The sequence below is a fragment of the Pelodiscus sinensis genome, chromosome 5 (genome assembly GCF_049634645.1).
Source record: "Pelodiscus sinensis isolate JC-2024 chromosome 5, ASM4963464v1, whole genome shotgun sequence".
NCBI classification, from domain to species: Eukaryota; Metazoa; Chordata; order Testudines; family Trionychidae; genus Pelodiscus; species Pelodiscus sinensis.
In genome coordinates, this window is record NC_134715.1 from 10,351,051 (window position 1) to 10,365,481 (window position 14,431).

General features: G+C 43.9%; 1 protein-coding gene across 1 annotated transcript in view; it reads left to right on the top strand.

Annotated features, from left to right (window-relative positions):
* The window catches only part of CFAP299 (cilia and flagella associated protein 299), a 362,695-nt gene that overhangs the window by 39,932 nt on the left and 308,332 nt on the right, over nucleotides 1–14,431 (top strand). The gene's annotated exons all lie outside the window — the stretch shown is intronic.

The following is a 14,431-nucleotide window of genomic DNA, read 5'->3' on the forward strand; positions in this document are numbered from 1 at the left end:
TTATTCTGGCCTGCATATTTATACGTGCCTCTGGAAATTTCCATACATGCGTCTGACAAAGTGGGTCTCTGCCCATGAAAGCTTATGCTCCAATACATCTGTTAGTCTATAAAGTGCCACAGGACTCCTTGTTGCTTTTGCAGATCCAGACTAACCTGGCTACCCCTCGGATACTTGACACTCAATACATGTTGTCAACAGAAGTAAGCTGTTACATTTCATCTTGCTGATGCCCCACCATGTAGGATCATCATGGTCATCATGACTGTAAGTCGTGCGGGATAATCAACTTGTCTTCCCAGGGAGTCAATCAGATCATTTAGATTGGAGTAAAATTGTTCCTTAGTCTCTGTAAAGTTAGATGCCTATGTGTAGATGCTGATAAGTGATGCATCATGTCCACTCTCTCAGGGGCAGTTGGAACTTCATCAGTTGGTCATTTTATAGCAGTGGTTAGGCTCTCCAAACAAGAGATAAGATTCTTAAACTGACTCTCACTTTGCAGCTCTGGTAGCCATGAAAAAGTAATGTACAGTTCAGATTAACTGGAATTCTCTTGTCCAATGTTGACCTCTAGTGTGTGTTATTTGACATAAGCTCACAAAATGCAGCCTTAGGTCAAAGAAAACACTGTAGGGTCTAGGACACTGTGAATATTACAAAGAGCAGAAAAGTGCATAAAATGTATATAATCACCTGGGTTTCAGTTCCAGTGGCAAGCCCTTTGATCAGAGGACAAAACTCTGTTTCAATTCCGGGGGGAGGGAGGTGGTTCTGAAGTGGACTATGGGCTAGAGCATTCATGTGAGCACAGGGTGGTGGGTTCAAGTCCCATCCATCCTGGGAACAGCCAGACAGCCAACATAGGCTGTCCCAGAGATGGAGCTGGCTCCTGCATTAGGAAGGTGGAGTGGGAGCTCCAGCGAACTCTGGATAGGGCAAGGATCCATCTGGAGAGCGCAGGATGGCGTGTTCTATCCCACCCTCCTCCACCCACCCAGACACTGTCTGTGCAGCCAACACCAGCTGCCCCAGGGATGGACCTGGCTCCTGCACTAGGAAAGCAGGATAAGGGACCCTATGAAGGTAGGGAGGTGGTGTGGGCTCTGGAGTGGCGTAGGGGATATGACATTTGCTTGAGAAGCCCAGGGTTGGGAGCTTGAATTCCACCCACCCACCCTGGGAGCAGTCAGACAGCCACCCCAGGGATGGAGCAGCATAGTTAAGGCAGGCTTACTCCTGCTCTGGCCTTGCACCATGAAAACAGCTGGCATGTACAGCCATGGCTCTATGTGCTGCCCTTCATCTACAGGCTCCAATCCCACAGCCTCCACTGGCCACAGTTCTACATTATTGATCAGTCGGAGCTGCAGGAGTGGTGTCCACAGGCAAGGACAGCATGCAGAGACTCTCTGCTCTGACTTCCTTAGGGGCTTCAGGGACATGCCAGCCACATCTAGGAGCACAGTTACCATAGAGATAATTACTTCAGACACGACAGGTTAGGCATTTTAGAACTCACTACTCAAAGGATTAAATTTAAGCATTAGAGAGAAATGAAAGTTATGAAATGCACAGACCAGTCAAAAACTAAAAATAACCCACTTTGCAATCAATAAAAGTAGTAACAACCCCCCGTGTGTGTTGGTGAGAGCGAAGGACAGTGTGGCTATGTCTACACTATGACTTTTGCTGCAAGAGACTATGCAAATGAAGCGCAGATTAGCATTTTCTCATGCTTCATTTGCATAGACTCTTGTGGTAAAAGTCATAGTGTAGATGTAGCCTGTGTGTTTGTAAGAATGACAGAGACACACACAGTGTGTGAGAGTGACAGAGATTTTGCATTGCCAAGCTCCCTCCATTCCCTTCTCTCGATGTGGAGATGAGGAACAGGATGGGGGCAGGAGGGACACCGTGACATCAGTGCCTTCTTCTTCTCCCTCCCACACTCTGCACAGCAAGTAGGAGGCACCCAGGAGGGCAGCTCCAAGGCAGAGGGCAGGAGCAGCATGGGTGGAGGGGCAACTTAGGTGCCAGCACTTGATAGCTTCCCAGCCAAACCAGTCAGGATCACCTGACAGAGGCCCCAAGATTTAATGGTAGATCCTGATCTACTGGTTGGTGACCACTGAGCTAGTGTTTCAGGGAAGTGTTAAGACTACTGCTAAACATGAAAGAACACTTAGTGCTCACCTCCTCTTGGTGGGTGCAAGGAGTACAGTTTGCATAATTCTGTACTCTCTCAGATGACTGCACTGGCTGGGGATTCAAGCATCTCTCTGGTTATTTAGGTGTCGAAATACTTTTAACACGCTGGCCAAAAGAGAATCTTCCTCCTTTCCAAAATAGAAGATTTACCCCAAATTTGCCCACAGTGGGAGCACAAAGTTTTTTTTTTTCTGTTGGTTACAAAATCATGCTTACAATAGAAAGCTATAAAGCTGGAACTCAAACTGCAGAATTGCACTAGTGACTCCACAATATGGAAGACTGTTTTGAAGGCTAACTGATGCCCGCTGTAATTCTCATCTTTAGTCTCAGCTGCAAGTTTGACATAATTTTTAAAAATATGGGAGTTAATGCAAGGAATTCACACAAGAAGGGTAGTTCCCTATGCATGTATAACACTGTGCTGTTAAAAGGGATTTGTTTTCTAGTTTAAGGATGTATCTAAAAAGCAAGATTGTTTCTAATTGGCAGCTTGTTGTATATATCACTGATGTTCTAACAGATTACAGCCAAAAACGACAGATTGAGTTTGCGGATATACAGCCATGGCTTATTATTCACAAAGACAGACTTGTCAGAGTGATGAAACATTTTCAGTTGCAGACTTAAAAACATTTTTGACTCACCAGAACACCTAAACCATAAAGGATTTATCTTTGTCCTTACTTTGAAAGGTTTCCTTCACTATACTTGACTTTTTCTACTCTGGCAAATCTATAGAAAATACATATTCAACTAATAAATGTGTGGTGTCAGGGTTTGTGCACAGAAGCAGAACGGTTCCTACCAAAACTATCTAGAGATTATGAGCATATGCCAAAACCTGGATTTTATTTGATGTGATACAATTTACAATACAGCTATTGGTTTCATGCAGAAAAGATATATTCGGAGAGGACAAAATAGGTGGAAAGTCTAATAAGAATTGTCAAATGATCTGCTGAATCTGTCTGTCAAACCTTTTGTGGTGCCCGTCATTGAGGTGTCTGATTCCATACAAAACCTGCATTCAGATAATGTTAAGTGTCCAAAGTCAAGAAATGCTAAAAGTAAGGTTGCCCATGCAATCTTAGCCCTACCCGCTTGTGTATATACAATAGGAGAGACTTCAAGTTGCATTTGAAAAATAGCATATCCATTAATGTGATACTGCATTTTCTACCCTTTGATACCAATAGTATTTTGTAGTTTTTAAACACTTGTGTACCTGCACTACTCTGAATACAGGTAGTTTTTCCGGAAGAGGCAATGTAAATGAAGCGCCAATTAGCATTTTTCATGCTTCATTTGCGTAATCTCTTCCTATCCGTTTTCTAAATCAAGACTGGATGTTTTTCTAAGAGGAATTATTGCAGGGGAGCTCTATGACTTGTGTATTGCAAGGAAATCAGGCTAGATTCTCACAGTGATCACTCTCCTCTCTGCAACTCTCCTTCCCTAGATATCTTGCCAAAAGATATATTTCAAAACCCATCTCTCCATCATAGTAGTTTTGTATTTTAAGATTCTTCATTTGCCTAGGCCCTATCTATTTATGCTGTTATCCCCATTTTACAGACACAAGTAGCATGATACTAAGTGACTTGCCCAGACTCTCATAGTAAATTATTAACAGCAATGCAACTTAGAAAACCTGACTCCTCATCCTTAGACTTAACAAGAAGACATTGCTCCCTCTACAAGACACATCCATGACTGATGTGAACAAGCAGATTTTCATTAGAAATTTCTTAACAAATGTGTTGACTGAGTGTCTAGTATCTAGGACAAAACTTGTGTCAGATATAGCAAATGAGGCAAATATCCTGGAACCCTGGGGCTGTGTCTAGACTGGCAAGTTTTTCCGCAAAAGCGGCCAGCAGTATTCACTGGCTGCTTGATTTTGTGCAAAAGCACTGATGTTCTACTGTCCGAAATCAGTGGTGCTTGCACAAATGCTTTGACGTTCCCGTTCGGGCAAAAGCCCTTTTCCGGAAATGTTTTTGCGCAAGAGAGTCAATGTAGACAGATAAAAGCTGTTTTGCACAAAAAAGCCCCGATGGCGAAAATGGCGATGGGGGCTTTCTTGTGCAAAACCACATCTAGATTGGCACGGACGCTTTACCGCAAAAAGTGCTTTTGCGGAAAAGCGACCGTGCCAATCTAGATGCTCTTTTCCGCTGCTGCCTGACCAAACCTTACCCCGGCCAGTCCTGGCTGCTGTGAACAGGGGTTGCTTGGCGACAACAGCCCCTGTGGGGGGCGGCCCAGCTCCCCGCTGGGGCCCCTGCAGGCAGGGGCTGATTTGCAGCAGCATTCCCTGTTTCTCCCCACCCCTCCCCACACTGCCTCTTTATGAAGAATGTCTTTAAAACTGTTGAAACAAAAAACAGGACTATGTAGCACTTTAAAGACTAACAAGATGGTACACCAGACTAACACGGCTACATTTCTGTCACTTTAAAACTATTCTGATTGTAAAGCCAGATGCTCAGGTAGGCATATCAATATTTTTTATTGCTTTACAACTAAGAAGGAAAATGTTGGGAAGAGATTTCATGATTCTGTCAAGAGTTTTAAAAACGATAACTGATTTATTGCACTTCAGCTGGTATGCAGAGGGCAGATCCCAATCATCTGCTTAGATACTGGCAAGGGTTATTTTAGGTTTTATATATAATAAAATGTTTGCCAGTTTCTATTTGACTTGTCTCAACACAGTCTCACCCAGGGAGATTTCTGATCTCATCCTGGCAGTTAGCGGTGCTGTTGGAAATCTGTAAAGTTATGGAAATAAGGGACAATCCCAGTAGCTGCTACACTGCAATGTGTGTGACTGAGACATGAATGCTGGTAATCACAGAAACCAAAGATCAAATGTATCCAGGAAAAATAATCCCCAGAATCTTAAATACAGTCCCTCTGGAATCCCTAAAAACGCCTTTTCAGCTTTGAGAGCATTGGCACATAAACTGTATGTGGGGAATGTTGCCCAACACCTGCCTACAATATGCTTGATTCTAGCCAGTGCAATTAATCTCTGACTTTCAAGTGTACTAGAAATTCTCAGAAAAGAACTGAATAACCCGGAACCAGCTTGGCCAAAAGGCCAATTTCACTCCTGTGTGCATCACAGATAATAGTCATTCTGCTGTTCTGATCTAGGATGATGGTTCTTTTCCTCTACACAGTGGTGGCAGAACTTAAAGTTCAGAATGATGAATGCACTTTCTTAGCAGACACTGACTGTCACTGCCCATTGTTATCTGCATTCAACAGGGGAAAGCTCACCTGTCAGAATAAGAACATTTATCAATTAACAGGGGAAAAAATCTATGCGATTATCTCAGAAATACAGTCTGCAGCGTTCATGGTTTTCCTCAACAATCCCCATCAATATTTCACCATCTTCAAGTCTCTGCTTAGTGTGAAAATAGTTCTTCTCCGTCTTTTCTTGGGAGGCGAAAGGATCTTTCTCCTCCTTGCTTTTTTCCCTATTCCTCGTTTTTTTTTAATCATGTCCTCTGATGCCCATGATTAGGAACCTTCTGATTTCTACCTTACTTCTTCCTTTTGGATCCATCTGCTCATGATTCCTTCCCTCTCATCTCTGTTCTTTTCCCCACATCTTAGCTGTTACTCACTCTTCTATAGCTCCTTTTTTTTTTGCCTTACAGTCATTGCTTCCTTGCTAAATGGAATTGTTGCTTCTCCATGTGCTTACTTAGTCTCGTTGCTTGCAGAATCCTCCTCCTTCTTCCATCTCTCCCTCTGTATAATCCCTAGAGTCTGTCTCTTCATTTTTCCTCTCTAGATTCATGCCTTGAGTAATGGTGTCTGCTGCCATGCTTGGTATTAATATGGCTATCAAATCTAACTCTTGTCTGCTCACCCCTTTTCCTCTATCTAGGCCAGTGTTTCTCAAAGTGATCTGCAAAACCACTTTGGGATACCTGTTAAATGGCTACACCACTTTGTTTACTTATCGGCACCACAGCCATGGAGCCTCGCAGCTCTTATTGGTCACGGGTCGCCATTTTCAGCCAAGGGGAACTGCGGGAACAGTGGCCTGGCCCATGCCACTTCCCATGGTTCCCCTTGGCTACAAATGGCAAACCTGAGCCAATAGGAGTCACGAGGCTCTGTGACTGCAGCACGGGCAAGTAAACAAACCAGCACAGCCAGTTAACAGGTTTCTCAAAGTGTTTTCGTGGACCACTTTGAGAAACACTGGTCTAGGCTTTTCCTCTTTCTCTGAGATCATCTGGAATGTTCCATCACTTCCTCATATTGAAACATGTCTTGTGACTTCACTTATCTTTGATAACTCTGCTATTCTCTCTAAATCACCTTTGAGTAATCTTTGACTCCTATTTTTCCTTCCTTCATAGCACATCAAAATCTAGCCTCTTTTTCCTTTATCACTTCTGATCCGTACTCCTTCCTCTGCATCCCTATTTCCCAAACTCTGACTATCACCACCCTTATTTCACAGCTGGGTTATAACCTCCTTTGGTTTTGCCCTTCTCTTCAATGTATTGGGAAAGCCATAGTTAAAATAATTTTTTCTATCACATGGCTCTGACCGTGTTTCCACACTTCTTGAATACCTTCACTGTCTCCATATCTATTTTATTGTATTTTTTATTTTGTAAAAACCCCATCCAGGGCTAATTGATTTATAAATTCTGAAATCAGAAGGACCATTGTGACCATCCATTCTGACCTCCAATATAACACAAGCCAGAGAACTTCCCAAAATAATGCCTAGAGTGAATCTTTTAGAAAACATCCCGTTTTGATTTAAAATTTATCAATGATGAATCCTCCACAATCTGAACTTGTCTGACTTCAACTTCCAGCCAATGGGTTGTGTTATACATTTCTCTGCTAGACTGCCAAATCCATTATGAAATATTTGCTCTCCATGTGGATATATATAGACTGCTACCCTTAAGGAGCTCTTTGATAAGCTAAGTTGATTGAGTTTCTTGAGTCTGTCACTATAAAGACAGGTTTTTCCTAATCCTTTAATCCTTCTTCTGTTTTTTATTCTGAACTCTCTCTAATTCAACAACATCCTTCTTGATTTGGGAACACCCAGCACTGGACACACTGTTTCAGCAGCTGCTGCACCAGTGCCAAATACAGAAGTAAAATCACCTCTTTACGCCTACTTGAGATTTCCCAGTTTATGCATCCAAGGATTGCATGAGCTTTTTTGGCCACAGTATCACACTAGGAACTCATTTTCAGCTGATTATCCACCATGACCCCCTAGTCCTTTTCTCAGTCACAGCTTTTTAGGACAGGGTCCCAGGGTTGCCAACTTTATAGTTGCACAAAACCAAACACTCTTGTCCTGACCCTATCCCTTCTCTGAGTCCTCGCTCCCCACTCCCTCCGTCCCTCACTCCATCTGTTGCTTGCACTTGTCACCCTCACTCACTTGCTTATTTTCACCATCCTGGCTTGGGGGTGAGAGTGTGAGAGGGGGTGAGGGCTCTGGCTGAGGGTGTATGTTCTGCAATAGGGCCAGACATGAAAAGTTTAGGGGGTAGGGAGAACTCTGGATGATCGGACTGATGCAGTGGGTTGGGATGTGAGGGAGGGATGGCTGTGCCTAAGGGTGTGGGCTTGGGGGGGGGGGAGAAATAGGGATTTGGGGTACAGGAGGGAGCTATGGGATGGAAGGTGGAGCTGAGAGGTTTGGTGTAGGGATGTTGATGTGTAGTCGACTATACAATTAACCAACAAGTCTAGGCTTATAGGTAAATCTTGTCAACTACACGCATTTCCCCAACTTGCTGCCTCTGTATCAGTCAGCGGGGAGTGGGGGAGCAGGAGCCGGTGCTGAGGGGAGCTGGCTTAAAAGCTGATTCTCCACAGCACTGGCTTCATGGTGCCGCCATCCTCGCCTGCACTGCTGTCTCTATAAGAGGGAGTAGTGGGGGGCAGGAGGAGGCTGCCACGAAACACCCTTTGTTCGTGGTTGGCCGAAGATGTCATGCATCCCACAGAGCACCCTCTGTCTGTGGGGAGCTCAGACCCCCTGTGGACAGGGGCTGCTGCCAGACCAGCCTCTGTTTGTGACCAGCCCACATCGCCATGGACAAAGACTGCTTTGCTGCAGTGTCCCCCATCCCTCCCCCCCACTGCTGCCTCTGAGGGTATGTCTACACTACCACCCTAGTTCGAACTAGGGTGGTAATGTAGGCATACCGCACTTGCAAATGAAGCCCGGGATTTGAATTTCCCGGGCTTCATTTGCATAAGCCGGCCGGCGCCATTTTTAAATGCCGGCTTGTTCGAACCCCGTGCCGCGCGGCTACACGCGGCACGGGCTAGATAGTGCGGAATGGCTTGCTAGTTCGAACTATCTGTACACCTCGTTCCACGAGCCACGCGGCACGGGGTTCGAACAAGCCAGCGTTTAAAAATGGCGCCGGCCGGCTTATGCAAATCAAGCCCGGGAAATTCAAATCCCGGGCTTCATTTGCAAGTGCGATATGCCTACATTACCCCGCTAGTTCGAACTAGCGGGGTAGTGTAGACATACCCTGAGAGCTTGGACCCCTGCAGACAGGGGCTGCCGCCACTGCAGACTGCTGCATCAGAGGCAGCGGTGTAGGGTGGTCAGCAGCCGGTCTGTGCCTGGAGCTGTTTTTTAAACTCACTCACAGTGCAGACTGGCTCCTGCCGGGCACTCTGTGCTGCTGCCTCTGATACTGAAGCAGCAATATGGGATAGCAGCAGGCTATCAGCCCCACTCCTGGGGACTTGTGAATAGTCGTATAACTGATAAGAATTCATGCGGTTAGACAACTATTCAATTGCCTGATATCTGGCATTCCTAGTTTGGTATATGGAAGTGGACTCTTGCCTGAAGCAGAGGCTTAGGATATCAGAGGGGGGACCGGAATGTGGGTTCCAGGGTGGGGCCAGAAATGAGGGGGTTCACTGTGTGGGAGGGAGTGCAGGGGGGTGTGAGGGCTCTGTCTGCGGTTGCAGTCTCTGAGGTGGGCATGGAGATGAGGGGTTTATGGTGTAGGAGGTTACTTCAGGCTGGAACCAAGAGGTTCAGAGGGGGAAAGGGGAATCAGGGATGTAGCAGAGGATTGGAGTGCTGGTGGGGGGAGTGAGGTGTGAGACCTCCAACTGGCAGTTTGGGCTCTGGAGTGGGGCTGAGGATGAGGAGTTTGGGGTTCAAGAGGGTGAGGCAGGATGCGACTGCACGGTTCAGAGGGTGGGACATGATCAGGGCTGGGGAAGATGGTTGGGGCATGAGAAAGGATGAGGGGGGGCAGGTTCTGGGTAGCGCTTACCTCAAGCAGCTCCTGGAAGCAGCAGCGTCTCCCATCTCTGGCTACTAGGCAGAGGCATGGTCAGGTGGCTTTGCATGCTGCCCCATCAATGGGTACTCCATCTGTAGGCGCAGCCCCATCCTTAGGCGCCACCCCCACAGGTCCCATTGGTTGTGGTTCCCAGCCAATGGGAGCTGCAGAGCTGGCACATGGAGTAGGGAAAATGTACAAAGCTCCCTGACTGCCCCTATGCAAAGGATCCAGAGGAGATATGCTGCTGCTCCTGGAAGCCATGTAGAGGCTCAGCAGTCAAGGAGCCTGTCAGCCCTGCCAACCCTGCTCACCGGACTTTTAATGGCTGATCACCAGAGCTGACTGGTGCTGCCAGGGTCTTTTTTTTTTATTGAATGTTTCGGTCCAAAACCAGACACCTGGTAACTCTAAGGGTCCCATGGAAGCATGATCTACATGCTTTGCTCCTCCCAGATGTATATGCTTTCCGTTAGTCGTATGTCCAGTTTACCAAGTGATTCAAATCAATTTGTATCAATGATCTATCCTCTTTATTATTTGTCATACTCAAATTTTTGCACCATCTTCCAGCTTTATCAGGGATGATTTTATGTTTTCTTTCATGTTATTGATAAAAATGTTAAATAGCATAGGGCCAAGAACCGGTCTCTGGGGCTCCCCCATAAAACACTAGAAATATACTAGAAACATCATTTCATGTTGATTCCTAGTTTACCATTACCTTTTGGGATGTATCAGCTTGCCAGCTTAATTGTATAGATTTTTAGTCAAAATATCATCTAATATCCAGTCAAATGTCTTTTGACTTGGTGCCCATTAGGCCTATTTTGCTAGACCAGAGGTGGGCAAATACCGCACTGCGGGCCGGATCCAGCCTGCAAGGGTTAGTCCCTGGTGGCCCCTCACATAGCCATATTTGCCTGTGTCTCCACAGGTAAGGGAGATTGCAGTCCCTGTTGACAGTGAATCACCATTCCCAGCCAATGGGAGTTGTAATTGCCCAGACCTGCGGAGGTGCAGGCAAATATAGCGGCAGCGGCCCACCAGGGACTAATCCTGGTGAACTGCTGCTGTTTTATTGCCCAGCCCTGTGCTAGACACTATACTAACATAGAATAAGAAATAGTCCCTGCTTCAAATTTCTTACAGCCTAAATCACAGGAGGGAGGAATGGATATAGAGAAATAACAGCATAAAATGCAAGCATCAGTCTAATACTTATATTTAATACTGTGTAAATAGTCCAATTTATCTCTTTCTGTTGTTTTCCGCCATCCGTCACTGCGCTCTCTTAAATGCTATGTCTTCCTTTTCCCTTTCCATTGAGAGAGACTTGTATGGGAATAAAACAGGAAATACAAACCCATGTGTGTTAAATTATGTAGCTTTCTACAGGTTTCTTTCCCTGATGTACCTCTAAGAGAGCTAAACGTTTTAGTGATGGCTGGCAGCACCACTGCTAACATTCTCTCAGCCTTGCATTATAGACACTTTTTGCCAGAGGTTTATAACTAGGCCATTAAATAGGTTTGAGGCTTTAACTTGGCATATGATTTCTCAGCTTTAATGATATTTTTCTTTAAACAAAACAAAACCCCCCCAAACAAAATAAGGTCAAAATCAGTTTAACTGTTTAGTCAAAGGCAGCCAAAACCAACAGTATTTTGGCCAAAGTTGTGTCTTTTTTTTGTGTTTTTTCTAATTAAAAAGCAGTTTTGCTTTTAAAATGAAATTTTGCAGGTCATTTGTGCATAATGAAGACTAGGGTCCCATTGACATACTTGTGTGTGTGCGCTTGGAGTGACCTTTGCATTTTTTAAGCTGGTAAGAGCAAAGTACTCTACAGCTATATGCACAATGTAAATCAACTTATATAGTTTGCATCCTGTAATCCTACACTTGATACAAAGAGAGAATTGGATTGCTCATTTAAAATGTGTTTAGGGAAATCATACATAATCTCAGTAAGGGGGACCACTTTAAAGATAATTTTTTAAAGTACATACATGCCGTTTTCTTTTAGTGAATTTCAATTTTGTCTTCCATTTAGGATTCCATGGTATCTACCTAAGGTGAAATCCTGGCCCAGCTGAAGTCAATTGAAGTTTTGCCATTGATATCAGTGGGGTCAGGATTTTATTCCAGTGCCTGAACATTGAGGGGTGGAGGGAATCTCTTACTCGTCTCACTGACTTCATTGCATTTTGGATCAGACCACTGCTTTTGAATGTTAAAGTCTCCCTTTAAAGCTAATGAAAGCCAACTTTTACTTGTATAGGTCTGTTATGTAAATTCTTATGGCAACCATACATAACACAATGTAGAACTCTCTTAAGTCAGGGGGAACTCTGATATTGGTCAGCCCACACTAAATTAGGGCTGAATATTCCTTTTTAAAATGTAACACACAAAGGGCAAAGTTCAATTCCAAAGACTTTACTCCAAATTTTCTTGATATAATAGGGTTTCAGTTAGAACAGTAATTTTCCACAATTGAAGTCTTTAGCGTGTTTCTGATCACACCTATTGTTACACCAAACACCATTAATTTCAAGAGTGACTTCTGATTTCTGCCATTGAGAATTTAATAAAAAGAGATTTTACAAAATCAGGTCCATTCTATTTCATGATATCCCAAAACTCTGAATCAGAAAAAAATGGGGTTGTTAAATCATATCTGAATATGGTAGCTCAAGGCTATCTTGACTTCAATCCTTTTAAAAATAATACCTCATTTTTACATAGCTTTTGCTTAAAATTAGATCCTCACTCATTGAGGTTAATGGGAATTTTGCTGCTGATTACTGTGGGAAGGCTGTGTCTCTTAGGGTACGTCTAGACTACAAGCCTCTTTCGAAAGACTGCAACCTCTTCTTTCGAAAAAGTGAGCCGCTTTTTCAAAAGAGAACACCCAGGCAGTCTGGATGCTCTGATTCGAAAAAGCCCTGTTTGCATTCAAGAACACCTTTGGGCATTATTCCTCGTGAAATGAGGATTACCGCCATCGAAAGAAAAGCCGCGTTCTTTCGATTTAATTTCGAAAGAACGCAGCTGTAGTCTAGACGCAGGTGAAGTTTTTTCGAAAAAAGGCTACTTTTTTCGAAAAAACCCTGCAGTCTAGACACAGCCTTAGTCATGGGACTGCTTCTTACGATGATGTGTAAATTTTGTAGCAGAAGAGGTAGGGCAGAGGAAGATAGGGTGAATAGGAAGAGGAAGGGAAATACAATATTTGGTTCCAAACCATGCTTGTTTTTACCTGGTGGCCCATCCAATAGCTATAAATCAATGAGGATCCAATAAATTCAATGGAGTAGCACTGATTTACATTAGCTAAGAAGTAGGAGTATTTCGTAATCAAACTCATTACACATTAATAACAAAAATAATAAATATTTAAACATCCACAGGATTTTAACACTTAAAATATGTAAAATTTGTTTAATGTAATCCTGGAGTTGAAAAGACACAGACACACACACACACACCGTATGTAATAGCAAATACTAATCATCTTGACATGTAGCAAAATTGCATATTAAATAAATCAGCAGCATTAATCTCATATAAAAATAATCCTTGTTAAAGGCCAGTAAATGAGGTGACAATAACCTCAGACTGCTTTACACAGCATGAAAAAGAGAAAATGTTCCAACTTCATCTCAGCCTTCTCCCCCCTTCCTCCAAGCAACAAGAATGGCGAAGAATGCTACAGAAACATGCTCAAAACCAAAGTGCATCGAATGATCTGGGCTCGAGGAATGTATAATTATGAATTGTTACAATTACTTTGTTTCGCTCTAATTTCAGCATTGACATTTAAAAGCATAACTGTTTCTTTTCTGCTAGGTCGGGTAGCCCCATGCACTTCTTTCCACAACACCTGTGTTTACATTGAGGCCTTGGCAGTACATGATCTTCAAGCAATCCTTCGCTCACAGCTTTCAGCTTTTTTTGAGCCATGGCAAGAAACTCTGTCCCTGCACTTTCACTAGCAGGCACTGTTAGAGATTTGATTTAGGAGTCCTAGGCCTGGAGTTTAATATAAATCAGTTTGTTGGACGCTCACTCCCATTGGAGACTATCACACAGACATCTACTTAAATCATATACGAGAACTGCTTATGAATTATGAGTACCATTGAACTTTTCTTTTTTAATTATTTTTTGTTTTCATACAATATTTCTTTTTTTATGGCCTTATAATTTCATTTCACTGTTTTCCTCTCTTAGTCCTATGTAAAACAAGGGAGCTAAATTAAAAAAAAGAATTTCAATTACTCTGCAAGTGAGCCAAATCCTCTCCTCCTCTGGAAAACCCATGGGAAAGCGAAACTGGCTTGTATACTCCATAAAAAGAGCCTTGAAGAATTGCTGCTGCATTCACTCCTTTTAGTATGAGAGTGGGCTGGCTGCCTCGTGGGGGGGGGGGGGGGGGAGGGGGAGGGGGAGGAGGAGAGTGTGTGTGTGTTGTGTCCTTCTTACCCTATAGATCTCCTGATTCTGTAGGAAAATGAGGTCCTGCTGTTTTGCGTCTCCGGGGAAGATGCCCTTTTCCCCTGTGCTGGTTTATTGCCTTTCCTCCCATTGGTGGCACATGCTTGAAGAGTCTGATAGTCTTTGGTTACCCATGCTCAGGGTTACCAGGTGTCCAGTTTTGAACCAGACAGTCCAATATTTGAGTTTTCTGTCTGGGAAACCAATTGAGAAAATACCGGACATGTAAATGTCTGCTATTTTCTAATTAAATAAGTTACATTATTATCATGAGTATCAGTACGTAGTTGCCTACTGCCTGGCTGGTAGACATGCTCATGCTGTGTGAGCGTGCCTACCAGCCAGGCAGTAGGCAACTACGCAGTGGGGGGAGGGAGGTGGGGCTG